The sequence below is a fragment of the Rhinatrema bivittatum genome, chromosome 7 (genome assembly GCF_901001135.1).
Source record: "Rhinatrema bivittatum chromosome 7, aRhiBiv1.1, whole genome shotgun sequence".
In the NCBI taxonomy this organism is placed as follows: Eukaryota; Metazoa; Chordata; class Amphibia; order Gymnophiona; family Rhinatrematidae; genus Rhinatrema; species Rhinatrema bivittatum.
Window position 1 is genome coordinate 43,539,254 of NC_042621.1, and position 16,329 is coordinate 43,555,582.

The window sequence follows — 16,329 nt, forward strand, 5'->3', positions numbered from 1 at the left end:
TTCTCCACCTCTGCTATCAACTAAAATCTACTTTCTATCAATAAACATAATACAGCAAAACTAAAAACAGCATGAACAAAAGTCGGGTACATAGGCAGGCCGTATCGCCCCTCTAGACTTCTCCTCCCAAGGCCAATACACAGTCATTCCCCTGTCCCAACTCAGGCTGAACCTGCAAAGACTCCATGGGGATAGCAGGTCAGCCGCTCAGCCAGCGGGCGTCCCGCGTCCCAGACGCACCGGGATAGAGTTGTTGGATCAGTGGTACGCTGCCCGGCGCTCGTTAACCCAGGGTCCGGTCTGGTCAGGTTTTGTTGGTCGTTCGGGATGTGTCCCCAAAAATGCAACCAAATTGACTGCTAGCACGGGTAATGATCTTATGCATATTGTTTTAGGGTCGTACGGGGTGTTCTCTGCATCGCCACTTGGTAGTTCTGGGCTCGGCCTGGGCAAGACCCCGTATCCCGCTGTACAGAGAGGCCCCGTGCAAAAACAAAGGTAATAAACCGCGCTCAAATGAGGGGACAAACCTTCACGAATGGGGTCTCCCGTTATGCTGAAATCCCGGTTCTCCGGTGGGCTCCCCCCCCCAGGAGCGCAACTCAGCCACACCAGCAGTTCAGCTGTTTCGGGTCGAGGAAAGGCGCCATCCGCTCAGACAGGCCGCCACTCAGCAGTTCAGCCACCCGCCTCTTGTACTAGCTTGCGCAGGCGGATAGTTTAGACCCTGCTGTATCTTGTCTGGCGTCCTTAGTAGCAGAGCCCTCGGGAAACTAGCTGCTTCACGTGGATCTCTTCTTCATAGACCAACTGTAATAACTTCCAACACAAACAATTTAGAAATGAGAAAGGTGTTTTTTTGGTTTTTTTTTGGATTCTGCGTAGTTGCTCCCGTTCGCCCCTGGGTTTAGGCCTTACAAACCGCTATTACCCCGGGCCCAGTGCTCTCGTGTCACTGAAAAATAAAAACAAGGGCATTCAGTCACTGGCGCCTTGCAGGAACTTCTGCGCTGCCTCCGGCTCTATGAAGCTGTGTTGCTTCCCGTCCCGCCAGATTTTAAGAACCGCGGGGTATTGAAGAGCGAACTTAATCTTCTTCTCAAACAAGTTGGAGCAGACCGGGGAAAATTTTTTCCTTTGCTGTGACACTAAGACAGAGTAATCCTGAGTAATTCTGATTTTCTGCCCTTGATACAGCACTTCATTACACTTCCGGTACGCAAGCCAGATGCGTTGCTTAACCGCCGAATTCAGAATCTTAGCTATGGCAACTCGGGGCCGACTATCGGACGACCTGCGGGCCCCTAGGCGATGCGCCCGCTCGATTCGCAATTCCCCTTTAAGATCTTCGAGCCCCACTGCGCCGGGTAGCCAAGACTCCAGAAACCCTCCTAAGCCGTTTTCATCCAGTATTTCTGGCAGGCCCAAAAAACGGAGGATATCGCGCCTAAGCCTGTTCTCCAGGTCATCCAGTTTGTCCTGGCAATTGTGTACGGCAGTGGCCTGAGAAGCGGTCGCGCCCTCCATCTTGTTCACCCGATCTTCGATATCGCCTACTCGGCCCTCCAGCTGTTCTATACGCGGGTTAAGATCTAATAACGCCGATTTTACTTCCTGCAGCTGCTGTGTTATGCCCGCCAACTTTGCGTCCAATGTGTTGTCTAAGGTTTGTTGTAATACTTCGACGGTTAAGGGGAGGCCGCCGGAGGGGCCGGGTTCGCTGGTTCCAGCCGCCATCTTAGGCTCCGCGGGTTTTGCCTTATCTTTGTCTCTCTTTCCGCCCCTAGAAGCCATCACTGGCGACGTTTTGTTCATGAAATGAACAATCGACATGTACAAACAGGGTGCAAGCCACTGGTACGTAGATTCACTGTGTCTGGTAGCAGATGCCGGTGGATGCAGAGGCAAAGGACCCGGAGCTTAGGGAGAGCACGTCTACCCTAGCACATCGCCCCACGTGACTCCGTATAAAATATACTTACACAGAAGTGACCAACAGACCAAAGGGTCTTACCAGTCTGAATGTATTTTCACATTTTATGTTTACCCTATATAAATGTTTGTATACCTCTTTTTAATAAATAAATAAATAAATGAAACTGCAGGCATATTAATCTGTAATCCATCATTAAAATGAGCTACAGTACTTGAAGATTGCAGGGTGGTCAATGTAACCCCAGTTTTTTTTTAAAAGGTTTGCAGAGGTGATCCAGGAGACTAGACTGGTGAACTGATGTCAGTGCTGGGGAAAAATGAAACTATTAAAGAACAAAATTGCTGCACACATAGTCACTCATGGTGTGATGGGACAAGCCCAACATGGGCTTAGTGAAGGTAAATCTTGCCTCACTGATTTACATTTTTTTGAAGGCATAAACAAAGACATGAATAAAGATGAGTCAGTTGAAATCCTTTCAGAAAGCATTTGACAAAGTACCTCAGACTCTTCAGGAAATAAAAAAATCATGGGATAGGAGGCAATGTTCTATTGTGTATTGAGAATAGGTTAAAAGGTGGAGTGCCCCAGGGATTTGTTCTAGGACCACTGGTTAATATTATTATAAATGACCTGGACATGGGAGCAACAAGAGAGCCTGTGTGAAGATGGCTGTTTCGTCTCTTCAGGATGACCAACTCAACACTAAATTGTAGGGGGACTGATATCCCAATAGTTAGATATTTACAACTTCAGGGAATTTTGAATATAGGTCAGTGTACATCTACATTCAGTAGAAAGATCTTACCCTTTCAGAGATTTTTTTTTCCTGGGAAGATAATTAATAGAGAAATGATCTCTTAAAATGTATCTGTGTGAAGAAGCTGACCCAATAGCAATCTTTGGATCAAAGATTTAGGGAGGAAGGTTGGAGTGGATGAATGGGAGCACATAGTACGGAGAATTAGTCGGGGGAACTCTGGCTGTATGATTGCAAAGGAGAATGGATATAAAATGTATTGTTGGTACTTTAAAATCATTCTATGCAACTGCATCAGATTTGAGTGACTCAGACAGGTGCTGGAAGAATTGTGAGAGAATGGGATCCCTTTTTCATATGTGGTGGACATGCCTCTTGATCTCGGTATTTTGGAAGGACGTTCCATCATGGATTCAGGAGGCAATGGAGATAATACTTCCGTTTCATCCAGGAATATTACCAGGTATTACTACTTCTTTCATGATACATCTGATTGTTGTGGTGAGGAATACTATAGCTAGATTTTGAAAGTTGCCAGTTAAGCCTTCTTTTGAAGGGTGGATCCAAGCATGTTAGTCTTTACTTTCTATGAGGCCGATACAGTAAAGTGCAGCCGCGGTTACCCTGCTTCTAACCCGCTTTCTACTCACAATTTGGCCGCGTTAGCCCAACCAGCGATTCACTATCCCTTTTAACCCATCCTTACCGCTTCTTTAAATCAACGGGTACCCCTTTCCGCCCGCGGCATGTATATGAGATGTAAACAATCGATTAGCTATTCCCCCCCATTCAGTAATGCGCGCCCCGACTATCGCATTTATAACCTGCAGTTTAGCCATGCGTTTAACCTGCTAATTTACCGCCTACCCCTACCCCTGCGTTAGAGGCAGGGGTAAGGGTAGATGGCAAACTTTCCCCCAAAAGAAAACCTAAAATCCCCTCCTCCCGAAGCGACTGGACATGTAAAATATGTAAAACCTAAAATCCCTTCCTCCCGAAGCGACTGGACATGTAAAATATGTAAAACCTAAAATCCCCTCCTCCCGAAACGACTCGACATGTAAAATATGTAAAACCTAAAATCCCCTCCTCCCGAAGTGACTCGACATGTAAAATATGTGAATAAGTGTAACCAACTTACTTTTTGTTTCTTTTTCAGCCCTTTCAGCCTTCTCTGCCTTCCTCCGGAGGGGGCAGCCGGCGGCGAAAGCAGCAAAAGCGGCCCCCGCGTTCGTCCGTCCGGCGAAGACGGACGAACGCATGCCCGTAGTGCACGGTTTTCTTTTGGGGGAAAGTTTGTATGTAATTACATATCTTGTGCATCATAGTGTACCTAGAATTTGGGATCCATTTTTTAAATTTGCTGGTAAAGCGAGATCTGTTTCCAGTGTATCCAATGTTATCTAGAGCAGCCCTCTTGCACAACATTAGGATCATGAGGGATTGTGATATGTTTATATTCTGCCTTTCCCTGCTGGACAATGTAATTTGTAGTTTGGGTGGTATGTTTTCACTCCTGTTCAACAACTTTGTCATGTTTCATTATTACAATAAAGCCTGTTTGAAACTAAAAAAATGAAAAAAAGAGTAGAGCTAAATGGTAAAATGTTCTCATTGGAGAAAGGGGACTAGTAGAGTGCCCCAACAATCTGTACTGGGCCACTGATGTTACAATGCATTTTATAAATGATCTAGAGATGGGAATGAGTGAGATGGCCAAATTTTCTGCTACAAAATTATTCAAAGTTGTTTAAATCACAAGAGGCCCTTGGGAGACTAGGCATCCAAACGTCAGATGCCATTTAATGTGGACAAGTGCAAAGTGATGCACATGGGGAAGAGGAACCTAGACTATAGCTACAAGATGAAAGGTTTCACATTGGCATTCACCACCCAGGCATCATTTTGGATATGTTGAAATCCTCTGCCCAGTGTACAGTGGTGGCCAAGAAAGCAAATAGAATGCTAGGAAGAATTAGGGAAGGAGAATAAAACAGATTATCATCATGCCTCTCATCATTCTATGGTGCGACCACTCCTTGAATACTGTGTGCAGTTCTAGTCACCGCATCTCAAAAAAGATATAGCAATATTAGAAAAGGTACAAAGAAGAGTGATCAAAATGATAAAAGGAATGGAATAATTTTTTTTTAATTTAATCTTTATTAATTTTAAACATAACATACAAAATATCCACTTTGTCAAGAAATATGGTTGACAATTGCAAAAAAAAAAAAAAAAAAAGAAATCACATTAATGTAATTACAAATAAAGTAACTAATTCAATTTTATAGTTATTAATCTTAACCCTTTAGACCCCTAATAGTGGGGGCAGAGTTCATGCAAATTAAAGGAGAAATAACAGGTAATAATAACCATTCGAAAAAAGGCGACTTGTTGAAACCGATTACTTTCTTATTGGACTTCTGTTAGCTGCTACCTAACTGCAGCGATACTTTCTTTACCTCAATAAAGCTTTTGAGTTGTTCAGGTTGGAAAACGATGTAATTATTATTTTCGAATTTTACAAGAATTTGCATGGGAACGTAAGATAGAAAGAGGCTCCCACTGCCAATGCTTCTTGTTTTAAAGCGAGAACATTTATCCTTTTTACTTGCGTTGATTTAGTTAAGACTGGGAATATTCTCACATTTGATCCCAAGAACACAGCCTTGATTTTCTTGAAGTAGGCATGCATGATTATTCCCAAATCATTTTCATTAAAACAGGAAATCAATAGAATAGATCTTTCTGCAACTTCACATGTCGATGTTTCAAGGAAAACTGTTAGATTTTCTAACATATTAGGAGCCACTTGTGTTTCCTGGCTATCATGAATAGGTAGAAAATATACCTTTTCCAAGGATGGAGTTTGCTCTGAGGGAATTTCCAATACTTCGGAGAAATATTTTTTAATTGTTAGCCTGGGAATTTCTCCAACCACCCTGGGAAAGTTGAGTAGCCTCAAATTCAAATGCCTCCTTTTATTCTCTATGGGGCAGATTTTAAAACTCCTGCGCGCTGGCGCGCCTATTTTGCATAGGCTGCCGGCACACGCAGAGCCCCGGGACGCGCGTAAGTCCTGGGGCTTCCTGTCGTGGGCGTGGCGGGGGGCGTGGCGGGATGACGCGGCATTTAGGGGCGGGGCGTTTTGGGGGGGTGGCGACATGGGCGTGGTTTCGGCCCAGGGGCGTTCCGGGGGCGTGGCCGCCGCCTCCGGAACAGCCCCCGGGACCGGACCACGGAGCAGGGCAGCCGGCCGACAGGCGTAACTTTGCCGACAAAGGTAAGGGGGGGGTTTAGATAGGGCCGGGGGGGGTGGGTTAGGTAGGGGAAGGGAGGAGAAGGGAAGGTGGGGGGAGGGTGAAGGAAAGTTCCCTCCGAGGCCGCTCCGAAATCGGAGCGGCCTCGGAGGGAACAGGCAGCGCGCGCTGGGCTCGGCGCACGCAGGTTGCACAAATGTGCACCCCCTTGCGCGCGCCGACCCCGGATTTTATAAGATACGTGCGTATCTTATAAAATCCAGCGTACTTTTGTTCGCACCTGGTGCGCGAACAAAAGTACGCGTTCGCGCAAGTATTTAAAATCTACCCCTTAGTTTTCAATTTTCCTGTTCATGGCATTACAGTCTTGTATGATCGTTGCCTGCACTTGTTTAGTTTGATTAATCTCAGTCTCTATATTTTTAATTTTCTCAACAATTTCGAGTTTATGTCCTTAAATTCTTATTCAATGTTTCCAATTGCGATGATATAGTACTTATTTTTCCTGAACATATCTCGAAAGCCTTTACCATGGCAAGCGATAGATTCCATAGTGAATCTAGCGTCACTACCTATGGTCTCTCCATGGCCAAAGCTACTTCTGGGGGATGAGGGCATAACACAGACCTCTCACCTCTTCCATTGGTCTGGTCTCCTCCTCTATCTCGGTCTAAAACTCCGAGGTAGCTCTCTCCATTGTTTGTGGAGGATAAGGCCGGGTCTTCCATCACTACAGCCCCCTCAGATTGGTAAACCGGGTCTCCCACTTCAGGGCTCGGTCCCAATCGCTGTTGAGGGCCCGCGCGCAACCGGAGGCAGTCTGTCGTCCAAGGGGCTAAGGGAAACTACTTCCGAGGTCGGGTCACATTCCTGTGACCTGACAGCTGGACCTCCTAGCTCCAAATTTGCCGGTTTCGCGATGCATTGAGAGATTGTCCTCTGTCCGGAGGGAAGTGCAGGTACCGAGGGGTAATTCCTGGTTTTCCCCTTTTACTTTGGAGGCATAATTTAACTTGCCGGAGCAGATCTAAATAACGCGTCTGCTCAAGGTGCCATCTTTAACTCCACCCCCCGGAATGGAACAATTCTTTCATGAAGAAAGGGTAAAGACATTAGGAATCCAGCTTGGAGAAGACTGTAGAGGAAGATATGATAGAAGTTTATAAAATAAGTGGATTGGAATGAGTAAACGTGAATTTCTCTTCATTCAGGCAGGCCAGCCCACACATATTATGCATGCCAACCAGCAGGTGGAGACAAATTCTCACTATTGTCACCCTCATGCTCTGTTGCACCGACATCAGCCAGCATTCTCTCTCCAGCAGGTGCTGGACATGCATCGGTTCTATAGATGTAGGCCTCTTGGGTGGGATTCTGCAGCCTCCTGAGGTAGCAACTAAGGCTCCCAACCTCAGTAGCGCTACACTCAGACACACAATGTTTTTCAGTGCAGGGGATTTGCAGTGGTGAAGGCAGGTGCCCTCGCCCCCTGGGGAGTACAGGGAACACTTCCAGGAACATAAGCAGCATTGGTGCTAATTTTTCTGTTCCCTCACTCTTTTTCCCTTCTCTCCCAAATCTTGGGCCATCTCTCCTTCTGGTTCTCCCCTCTAGCAATAGAAGGGCTGAGAAGTAATTTGGATGGTTTGGGCCCTTTAATTTTACTCTAAATACCCCTCAAAAAAACAAACAAAAATAAAGATTTTGCTTAGTCTTGTAGAGCTGTTTTTTGATCAGGGTAAGCCAATCTCTTCTTTCTTTTTCAGCTTCCTTCTGTACTTCCTGTTTCAAGTGATGACTTGTTCTGCTGGAATAAAAAAAAGAAAAAAAGAAACTGTTCAGTTTATTGGCATTTGCTTTATTGTTCATGTCCACAGTTGGCTTTTCCAGGAATACTGACTGGCTGACAGTGCAACAGTATATGAAGGTGACAGCAGTGAGTCTTTCTATCTCGCCACCTGCTGGTTGGTGTGCACAACCCACTTGTATGGACTGGCCTGCCTGTCCTAGAGGAAATTAAACTATCAAGTAAGAAGTAACCTTGGTTGTTGACTTTCAAAAAATACAAAGACTAGGCGCCATGCAATGAAGTGACAAGGTGATACATTTTAAGACCATATTTTCTAACATATAGTTAAACTCTGGAATTTGTTGCTGGAGGATGTGTAAAAACCGTTAGTGTAGCTGGGTTTAAAAAAGGTTTGGATAAAGTTCTTGGAAGAAAAGTCTATAAACTATTATTAAGATGGACTTGTGGAAATCCATTGCTTGTCCCTTCGTTAATCAGTATGGATTCTGAATTTAGGAATCCTGCCAGTTTTTGTGACCTGGATTGGCCACTATAGGAACTAGGACGCTGGGCTTGATGGTCCTTTTGGTCTGATCCAGCACGGAAAAACTTATGTCTACACATCTCCACTCCTGGCTGATCCAGGAAATCAAACCCAGTGCCAATTCTTAAAGTATTACATAAAAGTTCAGCCTCAGTGTGGAGAATGTCAGTTTAGATACTGCTCCCAAATCAGCCTAAAATCAGGGAGCTGTCTTCCTGGGCAGCAAATGGAGACAGAACAATATGGCTATTGCATATCCTTTGTCTCCCTTCCGGAGGGGGCACCATTCATAGAAGCAGGAGACTATATTTGAGATCTGGTTTAGAGAGTATAATTTCCTAGAAGTTTTTTGCCATACGCTAAAATATTTTTCCTGAACATATCTCGAAAGCCTTTGTTCAGATAAAAGTCTATTTTAAAAGGCCCACGTGCCCAGATGCCAGGGATTATGCACGTGACTGGGCCCTGCACGTGCCAAGCCCATTTTAGAAAGGGCCCGGCCACGTGCATAACTCCCGATATGCGCAGAAGTGTCCGGCCTGAAGAAAGGGGAGGGGCGGGGAGCGGATCGCGACAGCGCTATTAGATACTGTCCCGGGGAAGCGTGCACAGTCATCCAGCCGGCGCATGAAATTTACTTCTGCTCCAGAGAAGCAGTAGGTAGAAAAACAAAAAGGCCATGTGCGTGCGGACATTAAAATCCAGCGTACATGTACGTGTGGGAATCGCATTTTATATCATGCGTCGCATGTTATAAAACAGCCGCGTCCATGTGTGCGCATGTGGGTCTTTTAAAATCTACCCCTTCTCAAAAGCTTCTGAATAGTTGTGGTATTAAGGACTGAAGGACAATTACCTGGACCATCAGTGCAAACGAGGTTAAGCAGAGTGTTGCAGGTAGCCCAACTCCTTGCCTAATACAGGATCAGATTTTGAGCCCTGATTCCCTTCTCACTGTGTGCTACCCTCAAAGGCCTGTCCGTTGAATGAAGCAGAGCTGTTGGTATCTGCAGCTTGGCTACACCTGGGGCCAAGCCGTGCCATAGAGCTACTTGAAAGCAGAAGTGATATGTTTGAGTAATTATTTCCATCAGCCACAGCAATGGAGAGATCAAAACTTGGTCCTCTACCTCTAGACCAATTGATATCAGATGCTGTAATTCTTGGCTTGATAGGGCAAGCTCTCTACAGAAATTAAGCAGGCTTTAGTCCCTAAGATGTGGTTGGAGAACTCTACCTAATACAGCAGTCGGATTTCACAGAATTCAATAAAACTAACTATGCTGCTTTTGCTAATATGGTGCAAAATAAGCTGGGAATTAATTTAGCTAAATCCTTTGATACAGTGGCAGATTTTAAGTTACACATTAGTAGGAGCCAATCTGCAATTCCATATTTGAGTTCCTTTAGAACTCTGGGGTGAATACAATCATGTTCTTGTGATTTGTTTAATTTTGCAAGAGGTGTTAAGGCAAATCGGGGAGTGAGTTCCAGGTTGGCGGCGACTTCAACCTTGATAAGGCTGGGAGAGACCACCGGAGAAAACAGAAAGGAAGTCGGAAGGTATCTATTGGAGGCGGTCGAGAGGATTGATTCCATCACAGGAGCCAGCGGGGTGAGTGAAGCCGCCTATAGGATTGAAAAACCAGCAGCTGTAAATTAGATTCCTTGTGGGACCTTACGGCAAGGATGGATATCAAATTACATGATCAAACTTTGAAATTAGAAGGGGTTTCTTCAAAACTTGATATTGTGGTACACGACCACCAACAAATACTGCAAGATCAAGGAACTGCCCTCCAAAGATTAAAAGAGGAGGTTAAAGAATTAAAGGATATTTCGGCAGCCTTCTCTAGGGAAAGGCTGTCAACAATAAGAAAACTGGAGTTTCTTGAAAACTCTATTAGACCTTAAACCTCCGTAAATTAAATTTTCCTTTGATTAAGGATGAGCCAAGCCTTTTGACTTTAAAGAAATTTCTTGGATTTTTTGAAAATCCCACAGGAGAAAATTCCAGCGATAAAAAAGACTATACATTTATCACAAAGGCAAAGCACTCCTAGAGTTAATGTATTGGAGAATATAGAAAATTTGACGCAATACTTGGAAGAATCAGGAATGGAGGTCACAGGAAGAGAGACACTTCTAGTGACATTATTTTCAGAAGATGTGAATTTGATAATGCATTTCTATTACAAAAATTTAAGGGTACCTTTTTGTGGTGACTTGGTGAGAATTTTTCCGGATCTTGCCAAGCCTACCCAACTTAGACGTAAAGCTTTTCTCCAGATGAAACCCGAAGTATTATCTTTGGGTGCAAGGTTTCATTGTAAAATACCCTTGTAAATGTGTGGTGGGTTTGCGTGGGTCTACATATATTTTCTTTGATATACCACAATTGAGGGATTTCTTAAATGCTAGACAACCAACCACTACCGTTATTTTAAACGTGGGTTAATTTAAAATGAGAAGTAACCTTCGGCAGGTCATTATAAACTTGATTTGAATTTCTTGTAAGAATTACTCCTCGATGTTTCATTACGCCCTCCAATTTTCCTCTATAATGATATACCTACTACTAGTACTACTAGTACTACCCTACTAGTCCGCAACCTTGGCATTATGATAGATAACCAATTTAACCTCAAAAAATTCATTTCGGCCACTATAAAAAGCGGATTCTTCAAACTCCACACCTTGAAGAGAATCAAACCTCTTCTTCACACCTCCGACTTCCGCACAGTACTGCAAGCTATGATCCTGTCTAAACTTGATTATTGCAACGCTATCCTCCTAGGCTTACCAAAAAATACTCTACAACCGCTACAGTTATTACAAAATGCTGCTGCACGCATCCTCACCAATACTCACCGTCATGACCACATCACTCCCGTCCTCCAATCATTACATTGGCTCCCCGTAACCTCCAGGATAGTATATAAAGTACTCACGCTCATACACAAAGCCATTCATAACCACGACATGCAATGGTTCCCAGAACATCTCCTGCTTCACACTCCAACCAGACCCACAAGAACGCCACACCAGGCCAAACTCCAGACTCCCTCTCCCAAGCTCATGAAGCATACCACCTTTAGAGAGCGATCATTTATCATTGCAGGAACCGCCCACTGGAATAAAATGCCTTCCCAACTACGCCAGGAACCTTGCCACAAAAAATTCAAGCACAATCTTAAAACATGGCTGTTCAAACTAGCGTACCCTGACTAACTAATTGACTCCCCCCCAAAGATGCGACATGACCACCCGACTGACTCTCGCCCTTTCTATTTACTCTCCCTACCCTCCACCCTCAGTGGGTATACTCCCCTCTTCCCCTTCCCATTATTACTTTCCCCTGCTAATTATTCTGATTGCTTTGATGAACTCACTTGCTAAAACTAACATGTACATATGTATATAATTCTCGTATGTTCTACTCCTACCCTTGTTAACCCTCTCCCTGTTAAAAAATTGTTATTATTGTAAAGCTTGTTGCTAAGTTATGTTACATTGTGAACCGAGGTGATGTTTTGCAAACGTGCCTCGGTATATAAAAAACCCTTAAATAAATAAATAAATAAAATATAGTGCATAAGATCAATAATGAGATAAGTTTCTTTTTGGTTGAGAAAGTCACTATGTGTATGTTGAATTTTCTCTTATTTCTATATTATTGCACTTAAATATCTTATGACAATTAAAACATTTTTATTGCCTGAAATATATTTACAAAAATCATAACTAGCATAAGTCAAAGTTGATGCCACTAACAAATTGATTTCTGTGGAAACCAGGCAGCCTTTATCTTCTTAATGATACAAATACCCAAAATGTAAATTAGAGCTAAAAGTTAAGGAAGCTATTCTAATAACATTATTTCTGTCAGTGGGTTAGCATGAATTGGCATTGTGACTCACCATGGCTTATCCTCGGTATCTTGAAGGCCTATTTTTTCAGCTTTGTCTTACGTACAGTGAATTGCTTTTATATTAAGACAAGATAACTGCTGGATGAAAAATCTGATCTGAATGCAAGTTGTTGGTTAAGCAAAAGACTGACCATTAAATGTTAACCCACGATTGGACGTGCTAGCTTTACCCCTTACTGAATAAGGGGTAATAGCGCATCTAAAACGCATGTCCAACCCCCCCCCCCCCAAACCTAATAGCGCCTGCAACATGCAAATGCATTTGATGGCCCTATTAGGTATTCCCGCGTGATACAGTAAGTAAAATGTGCAGCCAAGCCACACATTTTACTTTAAGAAATTAGCGCCTACCCAAAGGTAGGCGTTAATTTCTGCTGGCGCCTGGGAAGTGCACAGAAAAGCAGTAAAAACTGCTTTTCTGTGCACCCTCTGACTTATCATGGTGATATTAAGTTGGAGGTCCCGAAAGTTAAAAAAAAGTAAAAAAAAAAAGAAAAAAAATTTGAAATAGGCCTGCGGCTTGAAAACCGGACGCTCAATTTTGCCGGCGTCCGGTTTCTGAACCCGTGGCTGTCAGCGGGCTCGAGAACCGATGCCGGCAAAATTGAGCGTCGGCTGTCAAACCACTGACAGCCGCCGCTCCTGTCCGAAAAGAGGCGCTAGGGATGCGCTAGTGTCCCTAGCACCTCTTTTTACCGCCAGCCCTAATTTAAATTAAATTACTGTATCGTGCGCACATGAGTGGCCTGTGCGCGCACCGGGAGAGCGGGTGCTTGCCCACTCTCCTGCGATTTTACTGTATTGGCCCATAAGCTAGTAGAGCTTGTTGTATGGAGGATAGGCAGGAGTTGCCTCCAGAGCAGCCTGAATCTGTTGCGCTTGCTGCTGCAGGACAGGCCCGCGAGCAGCTCTCTCACCTTCCCCCGGACACCAGCCTGGCTGTTCTCTGGCCTGTCTGTCTGGGCCGGCGACCATCTGCCTTCTCTCTGTGGCGGTCCCAGTGCTACCAGGCCCGACACCTTTCTTCACGGTGAGGAGCCGCCAACCTCGATGCCCCAGCCTTAAGCGGCTGGGAGCCACTACCGAGGCTGTCCATCCTCGTGCAGAGGTACCGCCGCAACCGTGCTCTGCAGCAGGGAGGGCCACTGCAATCTTCACTCCTGCATGCCAGGGTAGCCACTGCCGCAGCTGTTACCTTTTTTCTGCAGCAGGGACGCCGCCGATGCTGAGACTCCTGCCTGTCTGGGCTCCTGCATAAGCGCGCAGGTGCACCTCTTTTGGATATTTAAAGGGCCAGCAGCAGGAAAAGCCCAGTGGCACCAACTAATGATGTCATCGTCTCGTCTTGTCTTCAGCCCTATAAAAGGGCTCTTCGTCAATTCCTCGGGGCCTTTGCATTGGATCTTCATGGCTGTCCATGGTCTATTCATCCTGGAGGTCCTCCATGGTCTGCTCCTGTTTATATGGTTTTGTGTTCTTCGTTGGCTATTCCTGATCCTTCTGTTCCAGTTCCAGTCCCAGTCTCTAGCTTTCTTGTCCCTTCGGAGCTCTGTCATTTTGCTTGTTCTGTGTTCCTGGTCTCTCATTGGTCCCTTGTCCAGTCTTCTGAATCTTTGTCTCATCTGACTCTTCAATCAAGTTCCTGATGTTCCACTCTTCTGGATTCTCCCTTGTCGTTCCTCCGAAGTCCGTCTTCGCTGAATCAAGTCCTCTGAGTCCAACCCTGTTTCTAGAGTTTCAAGTTCCAAGTCAAGACTCGAGTTCCTGCCCATGTTCCTAGTTCCGGGCTCATGGACCTTGACCAGCCAGCAGATCACCTTTCCTTGTTCTTCACTCCAAGTGATGTCCTGACTCCTGTCCTCTTCCGAGTTGTGTAGGGTGCCCTGTGGGACAGCATGGTCTGCGACAGCCCACGGTGGGCTGTGTAGGGTGCGCTGAGGTGCAGTGCCCTTGGGTGGCTGTATTCCTCCTATTCCTGACTCTCTCCAGTTCCAAGTCTTCCGAGTCCTTGTCTCCAGTTCCAAGTCTCCGTGTCAAGTTCCAGGTCTTCCGAGTCTTCATCTGAGTTCCATGTGATGCTGTGTCCTGTCTTCAGCCTTCGTCTGTCCTGACGTGCTAGCAGTTCCCAAGCGGCAGGTCCGAAAGGGCTATTGAGCAGCTGGAGGGCTACTCCTGAGATCAGCATTGCATTGCTGGGTTTTCTCTCTGTGCGTTCAAGTTCAGTGGAGGTTCGAGTTAGACGTTCCAGGCTTCCAGCTGTGTTCCAATATTCAAACTATGTTCCAAGACCCAAGCTACTCTCCAAGTTTCGAGTCCAGCCTGTGCCCGAACCGCTCGCCTCCCACGGTGCTTTCCTTGGAGTCTCAATCTGGGGTCATGCCATGGTTCAAGGGTTCATTCTCCTCAAGCAAGTGACTGCATCCCCTACATTTGCAACAGAGTCTATAGGAAAGCTAATATAAATATATGCATATCTCTCTAGGTAGGTGATGCTCCAACTCCTGTCTAATTTATCCTATCTACAGAAAATACTGTTTAAGGTAAGCAAACTTGCTTTTTTCCATCGATAAGCAGGACTGAATTAGATCGGTACGGTGTCCCCACTAGAGGGTTGCAGCAGAGCGTTTGAGAAAGCAACCTGGACTCCTGCATGGAGAGTAGACTACTGCAAAAGGTCCCACAAACTTCTTGTCCAAGGGTACTATCAGGTTTTGAGAGGTTGCCAGAGTGATGGAATAGAAAGGTGTGAGGGATGACTAAGGTGCAGTACTGTAACTGTATTTGAAGGGTATCATTCTAAAATAAGCCACCACAGAAGGCAGAGCCCTGAGCTGACGAGTTTCAACCAAGTCTATCTGCAATCCTGCTAAGACATAGCGAAGCCAAACACATGCCTCTGATGTCAAGTTAGTTAGTGTTGTATGTGATTAATAGATGAGATGCTCAGTGATGCGAGTCAGTTTTTTTTGTATAGTGGACGAAGACATTATCATCCAATCCATACAGGAATCTTCCTCCTGCATGGACATGATGAACTGATGAAAAGTAGAGACAACTCTTGGTTGAAATATTTGGGTGAGTGAGAACCACCCACTCACAAAAAAAAAATCATATAACAGACAATAAGTTCGTAGATCCTTGTAGCTGAGGTAACCATGTAAGGATTGCCAAGTCCTGAGTCAAAACTGAAGAAATTATTCTGCAGTGAACCAAAAAGTCACCACAAGTTGAAAAATACAACATTCAAGCCACAGCATAGGGGAGGCAGTTGTGTCGAGGGTCAATGTGGCACAAGTCTTTTGCAAGTCCAAATTGTGGATGAATAGAGATTTAATGTGTACCTAAATGTGGAAGTCACTAAGACTGAGATAGTTTGAGCAGTGGGGCAGAAAACCCAACTCAGAGAGGGGAAGCAAGCATGCTAGCAAGTACTTGGGCCCACAAGAGAATAGGCTGAAGGTTTTCTGTTGGTATCATTTGGACTATCTGATTCATGGGACATTGTAACACTTCCTAGTGGACTCCATGGCAGCTGGAAGGAAAATGTGTTTGTTTGCAAGCACTGTAGACAAGGAGAGATAAGTAAGCACTCTGTGATCAAAACTCAAATCCTTCAGATGGAAGTACAGAAGAAGTGGATGATAGAGGATTCTTCTATTTTGGGTTAACATAAGCTGTGTGCCCTGGAATACAGGGGATCCTGGTTGGAAAGCTGTAGGAGATAAGGCAATTATGGTTGCCCAGGTCATGCTGAACCTGTAGGCAGTAAGGAAGCATGGTCCTGCAGTAGCATCCATATTGACCTGGCAATCAGCAGTAGTGGTGGTGGAAAAAACAGCCATGAGGCATGTCCCTCCAATAAAGAAAGAAAATGCCCTAAGCGTGTCTGAGCACAGAGAAGAAATTAAGAACATAAGAACATAAGAAAATGCCATACTGGGTCAGACCAAGGGTCCATCAAGCCCAGCATCCTGTTTCCAACAGTGGCCAATCCAGGCCATAAGAACCTGGCAAGTACCCAAAAACTAAGTCTATTCCATGTTACCATTGCTAATGGCAGTGGCTATTATCTAAGTGAACTTAATAGCAGGTAATGGACTTCTCCT

General features: G+C 45.0%; 1 protein-coding gene across 1 annotated transcript in view; it reads right to left on the minus strand.

The window, feature by feature from the left end:
- Positions 1-6,186: 6,186 nt before the first annotated feature.
- The window catches only part of NFAT5 (nuclear factor of activated T cells 5), an 852,247-nt gene continuing 842,104 nt past the window's right edge, over positions 6,187-16,329 (minus strand). Inside the window, exon 14 of the mRNA XM_029608296.1 lies at positions 6,187-7,766. The gene's annotated coding sequence lies outside the window, so the exon portion shown is untranslated. The remainder of the gene's footprint in view (positions 7,767-16,329) is intronic.